At 30.8% G+C, this 13750-nt stretch overlaps 2 pseudogenes; both read right to left on the reverse strand.

Moving 5' to 3' along the window:
• Positions 1 to 1226: 1226 nt before the first annotated feature.
• Positions 1227 to 3663, reverse strand: LOC146881953 (cellulose synthase-like protein D2 pseudogene; annotated as a pseudogene).
• A 624-nt stretch (positions 3664 to 4287) lies between these two features.
• LOC146881954 (cellulose synthase-like protein D3) lies at positions 4288 to 9442 on the reverse strand (annotated as a pseudogene).
• Positions 9443 to 13750: the final 4308 nt, after the last annotated feature.

Below are 13750 nucleotides of genomic sequence, written 5' to 3' on the forward strand. Positions count from 1 at the left end.
ACAAACAATTTATTAAATTATGTTAAATATATTTGTAATCATAAATGTTTTATAATTATAATAACTTTAACTTATTATGACAGTTCATTAATCGTGGAACTGTTGCTCCACTTTATGGTTTGAATATACACCGTATGATTGGTTGCTTTAAAGTTTTGGTTTGAAAACCACCGGTCAAAGAGTCGTTGAGTTAAATTAAATTAAATAAACATTACATAATAATATGTTATTTTAATTTATAAATTATACAATTTTCTTCATTTTAAGTACTACACAATTCTTAAGGAAAATAACTTCTGCATAAAGTAAAAAGAACACTTAAACGTGTTGTTTTCCGCTGGATGGGGAAATTGAGGCTTAATTGTGTTCTTGATACATATGTAAGTGGGTTAATTGAATGACTTTGATTATCATCTTTCTAGTTACTTTTTAATAGAAAAAAAGGCAAACCAATTTAAATTATAATTGAATAAATTATAAATATATTTTAAAATTGCCATTGATATTTATAATTGCTTTTAGTTAAGCTTGAATTTGATTTCAGTGGCATGAATTTGGTTTCAGCGCATTAGTTAAAACCATTAGAAATAATATAAAATAGACATATTTATCAAAAACTTTAAAATAATAACAAAAATATGTATTATCTTTTTATTTTTATTCTAGAAACAACTACATACATAGATATAATTGATCATGTATTCGTCCAATAAAGATAGAATCTAACTTTAAAAAGTAATTTACCTCATGTCGTTACCCAAACACAAATATATAAGGAATATATAAGGAGTTGTATTATTTAAAACTCGAAAACAATCCTAAAATAAATTAATGAGATATTTGTGTGTTTTTTTTTTAAATAATGCTTCCTACAAGATTTTAAAAATTTTATAAAGTACTAAATTTCTTACTAATTTAAATTTTGTAAAGAAAAAACATTATATTAGTTAAATCTATAACAAATGAAATCTCTAAAAATATAAATTTCAATGTTCTTATTTTACTATATAATTTTTTTTATATTTGCATATTGTAAGTAATATAAGTTATTTGATAAATTAAATTTTAAATTTCACTTACTAATATTCTAAAATTTATTGTCCATTTTAAAATAACATCGACAACAAAATTAGGTAAATTAGTTTATTGAAATCAAAAGTAGTACAATAAAATTTGAAAATAAACTACAAAATCATTTTAAACCAATTGTATGCTCAATACCTGAATTATACCTTAGAATGCTGTAATGAAGGATTCAACCAGTCCCTAGCCAGTTCCATCAGCCATGTGACTTTTGGAATGTTAAGTTCTACAGGTTCATCTACCTGGTTTGTCTTTGCAGTTTCATAGCCCTCCATTCCTCTCTTGCACGAAATGCATTTAAGCGATGCCAGATAGAATTAGGTAGACCATTGATCCTTACCTTGAACTCATCATACTCACGCTTCACTCGTCTACGATCCTTGACAAAATCTAGTTTCACTTTGTTTTTGTAGGGATCTCTATAAGTTAAAATATGATTCATGATTCATAGGCTCTATATGTGTCCAATAACGCAATTAAGTACCCAAGCCTATTTTACACCATCAAATATCGAAGAAAACATCACCAAATAGACAATCCACTTAGGTATGACACTATACAGCTGACTCCAACTACTGTTACTATTAGGTTAACCATCACAACATCATGTCCAACAGATTTTGATTTCAAGGTGAAAGAGATTTCATCCCTGCTATCACGCAAACTCTACAACACAATAGAGCTAGATGTGCATTTGTTCCTCCAATGAACCAAAATTGCTCATGTCTCCACCACTATTCCAGCTCAGTATCATACCACTGGCCAAAAAAGAAGAAAAATGCAAGGAGGAAGTAGTAGGTAATAAGGAAAAAAAGAAGTGAATGGATATTTAAATAATGAATTGACTCAATCTAAGTGTCAAAATTTTCTCAAATGGGTATTTAACAAAGTCCTATATCCAATTATCTCAAATGATGTGATATCAAAATAGAGTTTAAAACTTGGATTAAGAAGCCAAGAAATGACAAACAATATTTCACAAACCACCGACATGCCCCACAACCACATCGCATCAGTGTTTATGTTCTCAACCCTCCATGATAGAAACAGTATAAGGACATCCAAAGGAATGAATACTATGGGATTGAAAAATTAGATGCAATAGTTGTTTTTAGTTTCATATAGTCTTCTGAGTGTAAAATGGACTTGGCTAATTATGTGTTACGTGAAGGTACACAATTTTCTCTACGAAAAATTATTAGAGGGTTTGCAATTTTGTCTAGAAGGTTTGTAGTTTTTGTTGAAAAAATTGCATGTCGAATAATAATACTTTTTTTTAATAATTATTAATGTAGGCTTTTTATGTTTATGCTTATGCTAAAATAAACCGTTTTCCTAGTTATTCCAATAAGTTCACATGCAAGTCATTTATAAATTAATTAATTAACATCTTTTGTGCGGTGTACATTTTTTTATGGACAAAATTATAAATTTTTGTTGTGTAATTTTTATGAAAAAAATTGTAAATCCTCGTACAATTTTTTGTGACGTACATTTTCTTGTGGACAAAATTGTAAATCTTGGTTCAGTTTTTTTGTGGACAAAATATAAAACTCGTCAAATGACATGCAACTACCCAAAATCATTGTACACCATCCAAATTTAAAGAAAACACCATCAAGTAGACGACTCCATTGAGGTATGGCATTGTATGTGGTCTTGTTGGCTCCAACTACTAATGCTATCATGTTAACCTTCATGATTGTGATTGGTGGTATCATAAGAGATGTTCACTTCACAACAAACTCGTCATTTACATAATCTCTTGCAGATTTTGATGTCAAGGTGAAAAAAATTTCAATCCCTGCTTTCACTTTGAGCAAGACCTTGCAACACAACACAACAACTAGTTGTGCACTTGTTCCTCCATTGAACTGAAATTGCTCATTTCTCTATCACTCTTCATGCTCAATGTCAAATCAATTGATTTCAAGGACAACCAACTTGCACAAAGTCACAATGATGGTCAAGAGATAAACAAAAAAGGTGACATTGAGACTTGTAACGATGAATTGGCCAGACAAGAGCGAAAATGGAGAGATGAAGTAGTAGACAATAAAATAAAATAGAGGTAAATGGATAAATTCTAATATTGAGGTATACCATCCTTTGGAGAAAATTCATTTTTTGGCTGATTAGAAATACATTGTTAAATGAAAAGCACAACTCAATTGCTTTTGTTGCCTGCCCAAGGACATGATGCAGCATGTTAGTGAAATCCATGGGAGTAATACTATGAAATGCAGCCTGCTTGGGACAGTATATCGATCTTCATACTGTATTGTGCATCTTATATGCCATAGCCACATCCTCACTAACCAATCTGTAGATCAATCCAACACCTTCTTGCCACTCAATTCTTTCTTTGTACCAATAAGATATGACATTGATCGCCTTTGTCATGATTACTGAATCAATAATAAACTCACGTGATATAGTGAGGACACTAGGAGGGTGTACATACTTCACTGTTGGGTGATCAACAAGTGACATTCCTTGGTTCTCAACTACTGGGATGGAATCAATCAGGGCACTTGAGCCTCCAAACCTATGAAAGAACATTTCTTGTTTTTCTTCCATAAGGTCCCCTATCCTCAATGTTTGGTTGTCATAAAAAAATTTAGCCTCATTTTTTCTTCTGCCAAAGCAAACAAATGATGTTTTTTAGTGGGAGGAGAATCAAAACTATACAAAGTAACCCAAGGCAATAATCGACCTTGAAGTTCATCCAATGCGCTCATGTTTGTTAAGATATGTCAAATATTGTATTAGCTATAATTTAGGCATTATTATATTTGTGAGCAAATCTGTGCAAATCTGTGCACTCATTCCTTTAATAGATGAGGAATTATAGCACTCTTGTATGTATATATATGGTACCCTATTCTTGGAAGTAATACATCAGAATTATTCTTTACATTTTTCTAATAATGCTGATATGTGTGGGCATTGGACATAACAAATGTTACTACCATCGTAGTTCATGATGAAACACATTCATTACCTTATTGTTTAGGAATGTTGAATGTAATGGTTACAATCAAGCTGAAGTACAAAAGAACCATTGAATATGATGGTGAAAGCTCGATTTAAGGCATTAATGGCCCAATTTTTTTGTTGTGGTCATAATTTAGTCGTTTCTCTCTTGAAACCTAGACAAGAAGTGGGAATTAGAAATCAACACCAACAAGGTTAATGATTTTCCTACTCTTCTTTTAGAAGGAGAGGTTGATCATCATTTGGAGGTTCCAATACCACCTACATCATTCATCAATTATATCAATTATTCATTTTCATATGCGAAAGAAGAAACTTGACACTTTAACAAAATAATACTTGGACTATATCGACATGATCGTCATTAGAATGCTCGGATGAAAGTTCTATCCAAGTCCTTTCTAGTAAGTACCATCAGACATAAAATGGCTGCCCTTCACCATCATCATATCACATGAGTTTTTTTTGATGACATAAGAAAAAAAGTCATGATTGTGATATTTGAAAACAAGATTGAGTGGAACGTTGGACTAATCTACAAATTAATTAATTAATTAACATCTTTTGCGCGGCGTACATTTTCTTGTGGACAAAATTATAAATCTTTGTTGTACAATTTTTATGAAAAAAATTGCAAATCCTTGTACAATTTTTTGTGGTGTACATTTTCTTGTGGACAAAATTGCAAATCCTCATTCAGTTTTTTGTGGACAAAATGTAAAACTCGTCAAATGACATGCAACTACCCAAAATCATTGTACACCATCCAAATATAAAGAAAACACAATCAAGTGGATGACTCCATTGATGAATTGGCCAGACAAGAGGGAAAATGGAGGGATGAAACAAGAGACAAAAAGAAAAATAGAGGTAAATGGATAAATTCGAATATTGAGAAATATCATCCTTTGGAGAAAGTTCATTTCTTGGCTGACTAGAAATACAGTATTAGATGAAAAGCATAACTCAACTACTTTTAGTAAGATCCATGGAAGCAATAGTATAAAATGAAACCTGCTTGGTCCAGTAGATTGATCTCCATACTGTATTGTGCATCTCATATCCCGTAGTCACATCCTCAATAACCAATCCGTAGATCAATCCAACACCTTCTTGCCACTATTTATGTCTTTGTACCAACAAGATATGACATTGATCGCCTTTGTCATGATTACTGAATAAATAATAAACTCACGTGGTATAGTGAGGACACTAGGAGGGTGTACATACTTCACTGTTGGGTGATCAACAAGTGACATTCCTTGGTCCTCAACTACTGGGATGGAATCAATCAGAGCACTTGAGCCTCCAAACCTATGAAAGAACATATATTGTTTTTCTTCCATAAGGTCACCTATCCTTAATGTCTGGTTGTCTTAAAAAATTTTAGCCTCATTTTTTCTTCTGCCAAAGCAAACAAGATGATGTTGATATGTGTGGACATTGGACATAACAAATATTACTACCACCGCAGTCCATGATGAAACACATTCATTACCTTATTGTTTAGGAGTGTTGAATGTAATGGTTACAATCAAGCTGAAATACAAAAGAAACATTGGATATGATGGCGAAAGCTCGATTTAAGGCATTAATGGCCCAATTTTTTTGTTGTGGACAAAATTATAAATTTTGTGGACAAAATTATAAATTTTGCGGACAAAATTATAAATCTTTGTTGTGCAATTTTTATGAAAAAAATTGCAAATCCTTGTACAATTTTGTGTGGTGTACATTTTCTTGTGGACAAAATTGTAAATCTTGGTTCAGTTTTTTTGTGGACAAAATATAAAACTCGTCAAATGACATGCAACTACCCAAAATCATTGTACACCATCCAAATTTAAAGAAAACACCATCAAGTAGACGACTCCATTGAGGTATGGCATTGTATGTGGTCTTGTTGGCTCCAACTACTAATGCTATCATGTTAACCTTCATGATTGTGATTGGTGGTATCATAAGAGATGTTCACTTCACAACAAACTCGTCATTTACATAATCTCTTGCAGATTTTGATGTCAAGGTGAAAAAAATTTCAATCCCTGCTTTCACTTTGAGCAAGACCTTGCAACACAACACAACAACTAGTTGTGCACTTGTTCCTCCATTGAACTAAAATTGCTCATTTCTCTATCACTCTTCATGCTCAATGTCAAATCAATTGATTTCAAGGACAACCAACTTGCACAAAGTCACAATGATGGTCAAGAGATAAACAAAAAAGGTGACATTGAGACTTGTAACGATGAATTGGCCAGACAAGAGCGAAAATGGAGAGATGAAGTAGTAGACAATAAAATAAAATAGAGGTAAATGGATAAATTCTAATATTGAGGTATACCATCCTTTGGAGAAAATTCATTTTTTGGCTGATTAGAAATACATTGTTAAATGAAAAGCACAACTCAATTGCTTTTGTTGCCTGCCCAAGGACATGATGCAGCATGTTAGTGAAATCCATGGGAGTAATAATACAGAATGCAACTTGTTTGGTACAACATATTGATCTTCATACTGTGTTGTGTCTCTTATATCCTGTAGCCACATCCTCACTAACTAATCCGTAGATTAACCCAACACCTTCTTGCAACTCATTTTTGTCTTTGTACCAACAAGATATGACATTTCCTTTGTCATGGTTACTAAATCAATAATAAACTCACTGGTATAGTAAGGATACTAGGAGAGCGTCCATACTTCATTGTTGGGTGATGAACTAGTGGCATTTCTTGGTCCTCAACTATTGCGATTGAATCAATCACGACACTTGAGCCTCCAAACCTATGAAGGAACATTTCTATTTTTTCTTCCATAGGGTCCCCTATCCTCAATGCCTAGTTGTCTTCAAAAAATTTAGCCTTTTTTTTTCTTTTGCCAAAGCAATCAAGATGATGTTTTTTAGTGAGAGGAGGATCAAAACTATACAAAGCAACCTCGGGCAATAATAGACCTTGAAGTTCATCCAATGCGCTCATGTTGATATATGTGGGAATTGGACATAACAAATGTTATTATCATCGCAGTCCATGATGAAACACATTCATTGCCTTATTATTTAGGAGTTGTGAATGTAATGGTTACAATCAAGCTGAAGTATAAAAGAACCATTGGATATGATGGCGGAAGCTCGAATTGAGGCATTAATGGCCCAAATTTTTTTGTTGTGGTCATAACCTGGTTGTTTCTCTCAAACCTAGACAAGAAGTGGGAAATAGATATCAACACCAACAAGGTTAATGGTTTTTCCTGCTTTGCATTTACAAGGAGTGGTTGATCATCATTTGGAGGTTCTAATACCACCTACACCATTCATCAATTATATTAATTATTCACTTTCTTATACGAAAGAATAAACTTGATACTTGAACAAAACAATACCTGGACTATATCGACATGATCATTGTTAGTGAGATTGGATGAGGGTCCATCCAACTCCCTCATTAGACATAAAATAGATGTCTTTCACCGTCACCATGTCACCTGAGTTTTTTCGTGTATGACCTAAAAAAGAAGTCATGGTTGTGGTATTTGAAAACAAAATTGAGTGGAATGTTGTACTGATCTACAAATTAATTAACATCTTTTGCAGCGTACATTTGCTTGTGGACAAAATTATAAATATTTTTTGTGCAATTTTTATGAAAAAAATTGCAAATCCTTGTACAATTTTTTGTGGTGTGTACTTTTTCATGTGAACAAAAATACAAATCCTTATTCAGTTTTTTGTGGACAAAATGTAAAAATCGTCAAATGACACACTACTACCCAAACTTACTATACCACTTACATCATTCATCATTATATCAATTACTCATTTTCATATACGGAAGAATAAATTTGACACTTGAATAAAACAATACCTGGACTATATAGACATGATCATCGTTAGAGTGCTAGGATGAAGGATCCATCCAAGTCCCTTTCTGGTGAGTACCATTAGACATAAAATAGATGCACTTCACTGTCATCATGTCACATGAGTTTTTTCGTGAATGACCTAAGAAATAAGTCATGGTTGTGGTATTTGAAAACAAAATTGAGTGGAACGTTGGACTAATCTACAAATTAATTAACATCTTTTGTGGCGTACATTTTCTTGTGGACAAAATTATAATTTTTTTTGTGTGCAATTTTTATGAAAAAAATTGCAAATCCTTGTACAATTTTTGGAGGTGTGTATATTTTCTTGTGGACAAAATTACAAATCCTCGTTCAGTTTTGTGTGGACAAAATGTAAAACTCGTCAAATGACATACTACTGCCTAAACTCATTGTACCACCTACATCATTCATCAATTATATCAATTATTCATTTTCATATATGAAAGAATAAACTTGACACTTGAACAAAACACTACCTGGACTATATCGACATGATCGTCGTTGGAGTGCTCGGATGAAGGATCCATCCAAGTCCTTTTCTAGTGAGTACCATCAGACATAAAAGTGGCTTTTGAAATATTTATAAGTTCTGAAGGTTACTTAGTTTGTCAATGTTGTTTCATGGCCAATAATTTGTCTCTTGCATCGAAGGCATCCAATCGAAGTTCGTTGGTCAATAATTCGTCTCTTGCATGGAGTCATTTGTTCGAGGTTGAATAAGATCAGACAGACTATCCTCATCTTGAATTCGCTCACCAGTCTATGATCTTTGGTGAAATCTGGTTTTCCACTATTTTCATCGGGATTATTTCTCGAGTTGACATATGATTATGGATTTCCATGTTTTATTTGATGTTTACAACAAAATGGAATCCATAGATGAGAGTTTCAACTTCAACCATTGCCTTAAAGGTCAACTAATGTTTCGAGATTGGATATTCTGCAGTTAGGATTGACAAACTGTGTTTGCAACCACAAGAAATGTTTCTTTCTCAGTATCAGTAACAAACACGTCTATATAAGGTAAATCTTACTTTTTTGTTGGATTCTAGGGAGTTTAGTTCAAACTTTTTCTTCATACCATGAAGATTTGTTGAACAATTAATTGGGAATAACTTGAGCAATTGATTAAGAAGCCAAAAATGACAAACAATATTTCACAGACCATCAACATGCCCAATAGCCATGTTGCATCAATGTTTATGTGTTTGACCCTCCATGACAGGAACAGTGTGAGGAAGCATAAATGAATGAATACCATGAGACTGAAAGAATAGATGCAACAATTGTTAAAAGACAATGGTTGTAATGCATGTTAAAGAAAACAAAAATATCCCTACCAATATGGACTGAGAATAACAACAGGTATCTTCAGTCTCCTAGCAGGTGATTTGTTCATCATACCCTTTGGTTGAATGACATCATTTCTTCTCGAATTAGCGTTACCATACCATAGTACCTTTGGATTCATAAGCATTATCAGTTTCATAAATCCAATCAAAATCTCCTATCCTCTCGTCCTTCACGATGATCCTCCCATATTGTTTGCCTTTAAGAAAAACTATTTATAAATATAACAATTATTAAAAAAATAATCATATATTTTATCAAGAATTGAAGTAAAATGCAGTAGAATAAAATTAAGGAAAAGTAAATATATTCAGCAAAACATGTAAAATGAAAACAATTGTAGAATCATAGCAACATAAAAACTAAAGAATGAGAATAAAGAAAACATTATTGGTCAAAGTTGAAATTCATGAATAAACAGTAATTGGACTATGAAATCATGATTATAATCAACATTTAATCAGTAAAATTTGACGAAAAACGTAATTTTATATGTGAAGTGAAAGCATAGATTGAAGCATGAAAAAACTGAGAACTAGACATTGTAACAATGTCTGGAATTTCATGAAAGTGTGTAAATGTGAATGTAGTAGCCATTTGCTGGAATTGAAAACAAAAATGCACGAGAAAGAAAAGGAAGCAGAAGACAAACCAATATCTATTGGAGAGAAACTTGGAAGAGTATTATTTAGAGTTCCCACCCTCTCGCTACTCCTTCGCGATGATCCCTCCCCTATTGTTTGCCATCAGTAAAAACTATTTATAAAAATATCAATTATTAAAAAAAGTTAATCATATATTTTGTACTAGGATAGGACCCATACTACTCAACATGACGTTATTCTATCTAGAATAAAAGTAAAATACAATAAAACATAATTAAGAACAAGTGAATATATTCGTCAAAACATGTAAAATGAAAAACCTGTAGAATCATATGAACGTAAAAACTAGAAAATGAGAATAGAGAAAACACGTAAAAGAATTATCGATCAAAGCTAAAAGTTGAAATTCATGGGTAAACAGTAATTGGACTATGAAACCATGATTATAACCAAAATTTAATTAGTAAAATTTTACCCTAACGATGAATCAAAGGTTTCCCCTAATGATGTTGTTGCTAGAGTGTTAGGCCCATAACATTCTAGGAGGGTGTGATGCATGGGTTTGGGAGTAGCTCCTACTAACTCATTTAGAAATACAAGACTTCGACTTTCTGATTTAAGCATTACTTCATCTAGCACTGCCACATCATCAACATGTTCTAATTAGTGACAACAAAAGTACACTAATTTAGAATCCCAGGTTCAAACCACCTTGGGTGCACTAAAAGTCTACATGATAATGAAAGAAGGAAAAATCTCTGATGAATTGGTTGCCTTCTTTGATCCTCAACCATAAGTAAGTTATGTTTCTGGCTTTATGTTTATGCTCGTATTATGTAGTCTTAATTTTCTTTATTTCTCCTAATCATTACGAGTTAGATTAATCCCCAATTTATGGGTTCGATAATATGTAGGGTTAGATTAATCCCTCTTATGTTACTTTTATTTTGATTTTCTGTACAAGTTGGAGTAATTAACATAATAATGTTCACGGACTAACTAGGTTGGTAATTCACAATTGTATTGTATAATATTTGCCTAACTCTTTATTTTGATCAATTTAACTTTTCTTGCTAATGTTGTAAAAGATTCAATTAAGAAAAGTCAAGCTTCCATACAAACATGCTTTAAGCAGGATATATTAGGTAAAACATTCTTAATAGGGCATACTTACAGATAAATCCCAATAGCAAAAAAAAAAAGGCTTCCCATAGGAGTGTTCTTGATGATATTGATGGACTTAAGACTTGCCAAACAAAATAAGTTATCATCTTAATGATTATGAACAAAATTGAATATGCACAAAACAATAAAATAATATTATTCTGTACAAAAGTATTTAGTAATTAAGTTATGCATTGATTATTTAACTTTGATATTTTTCTTTTATCATTTCAACAAATTAGTCATGCAAATCAGGATTATCTAGTGGCAGCAACATTTAGGGTGTTGATGATATTTTTTAGGATGAAACTATGTTTATTTTAGTATGAATTTTGAGTAAGCATGGATTAAGTTGTAATTGCGTTTCAAAATAAATTTCTTTTATGTTAATATGTTGAATTTGAGAATTAAAAGTTTTAATGATATATTATTTGAACCCTTTGGTTGAAGTATTTGATTGAAGTTTACAAATAAATAATGTCGATATAAAAATATAACCACCTCAAATGGTCACTACAACAAAAATGACTTTAGACAACACTAAATGAGATCTTGGATATAAAAATGTGGTCTAAATATATTAAAGGCAATATGTTTTAGATGTGGTTTAAAAACTATCTTAAACAACACTAAAAATTAAAGCTTTTAAATTAGAAATATTTCCTCCCTCCTTTCTTGACTAAAAATGCAAAACTTAGTTCCAAAAACGCAAAAATTTGAATTTCTTCCCTCCCTTTGATTTTAGACTGAAAACGTCAAGAGCTCACAGTGTTGAAAATGTGAAGTTTTGAAAAACACTTACATCAAAACCGTTGTCTTTTATGAGAATTTTAAATAACAATTTTAAAATTGTTGTCGTATTGAAAATCGTGACATATTACCTTCAACTACGTTTATCTAAATTAAGCGTAAAACATTGTTGTCTAAACTTTAGCCCACGGTTTTGTGTGATTTAACTCACAAGTTTATGTTGTTGCCTAAAGCGATTTTTGTACAACATAATATTTTAATTACAAGCAAATTATTGTTTTTAAAATATTTGAATAACAAAAGAAATATACAATAGTAAACCCACAAAATAAATAATACAAATGAGATATGTTAAAACCTTTACAATACATTCGTAAAAATGAACAGGGTATTAACCTCCACACAAAACATGAAAAATAGTGATTTTAAATATTTAGAATCAAATAGATAGATAAAAATAAAGGAGGTTTCAAACCTTTACTCCACACAATAATAGTCATAAATAGAAAAGGTTACAATTCTCTACTAAAAAAACCTCCGTAATATAAATTAGATATCAGATGTTGTCAAAAACTTTCATAAATAACTTATAACTTATAACGAACCTCTTTGCATATATCTAAGAATCGTTGCAAATTAATTTGCAGATGATAAAAGACTCTGCGGGACGAAATTAAAATTTCTACAATTTAGCCTTTTTTTTCTTTTGGTAGTAAAATTTTACAAAAAAATTATAACTCGATATGTGAAGTGAAAGGAGTAATTGAAACATGAAAAAACTGAGAATATATTGTACCGGTGTTTGTTTGGAATGATGGAAATGGATAAATATAAATGTAGTCGCTATTTACTTGAATCGAAAACAAAAATGCACAAGTAAAAAAAAAAAGAATAACCAATGTCCATCGCAACAAATAATTCAAAGAATATTCTTAAGAGTTTTGACCGTCCCAAAAACCAGTAAAGACAAAAGAGTAAAAATAGCGCGTTAAAATCATAGTACGCATGGATATATAATACCCTTTATTAACATAATAATTGTTTTAACCGAATATTAATTACCTCTCACAAGAACAAAGTCAAATACAAGAAAATAAATATTCGGCCCTAATAATGCTTTTTCAAATTCATAGTCTATATTTATAACGAAAAGAAAAATGCATTGTTTAGATTATTATCCCAAAGTAATAATAATTAAATCACCTAAAATTCCTTCGAACTTTACAAATTAATAACTAATTAATCTCATTAACCTTAAACAAAATGTCTTTTTCTAACTCATCCACTTAAAATATCAGACACCAAGTATAACTCCATTTATATACACTAGCAAGTCGATTATCCTTTTTAATATCAGATGTGCTTGAAAATAATTTAAAATTTATCTTTTATAATAAATTTTTCATTTAACTTTTAGGCACATGAAGATAACTGAAAACAGGAAATAAAAAATGTAAAAAAAAAGTGGGAAAATAAATATTATATATTGTCTATCATAAATCTAAATCATAATATATAATTTTAGTTACTTTTATTATAAATTTTAACTGTAATATAATTTTTATTTTTTAATTTATAAAAATAAATATTTATCTCATGCATGCCCAAGTCTATATATACATATCTTAATTTGTAAATTTCTTAAGAACCACACTATCAGCATTTCATACAATAAACATATACTAAGTTAGATTTGTAAAAATAGACAAATATATATATAATTCATAATACATATAAATACTTTGTCAACATTTTTGTACAAAAGTATAAAATAGAATATTTTTTATAACCTTAATATTTAAAAAAATTGATCACATAAAGGAAATACTCTGTCAAAGAAAGATGAAGGTAAAGTTCAAATATTATAAGAAAAAAAATAGGAAAAAATGTTTAAAAAGACTAACTTAAAACCCTAA

The sequence above is a fragment of the Vigna unguiculata genome, chromosome 11 (assembly GCF_037176805.1).
Source record: "Vigna unguiculata cultivar grain cowpea cultivar isolate G323 ecotype 2 chromosome 11, ASM3717680v1, whole genome shotgun sequence".
NCBI lineage: Eukaryota > Viridiplantae > Streptophyta > Magnoliopsida > Fabales > Fabaceae > Vigna > Vigna unguiculata.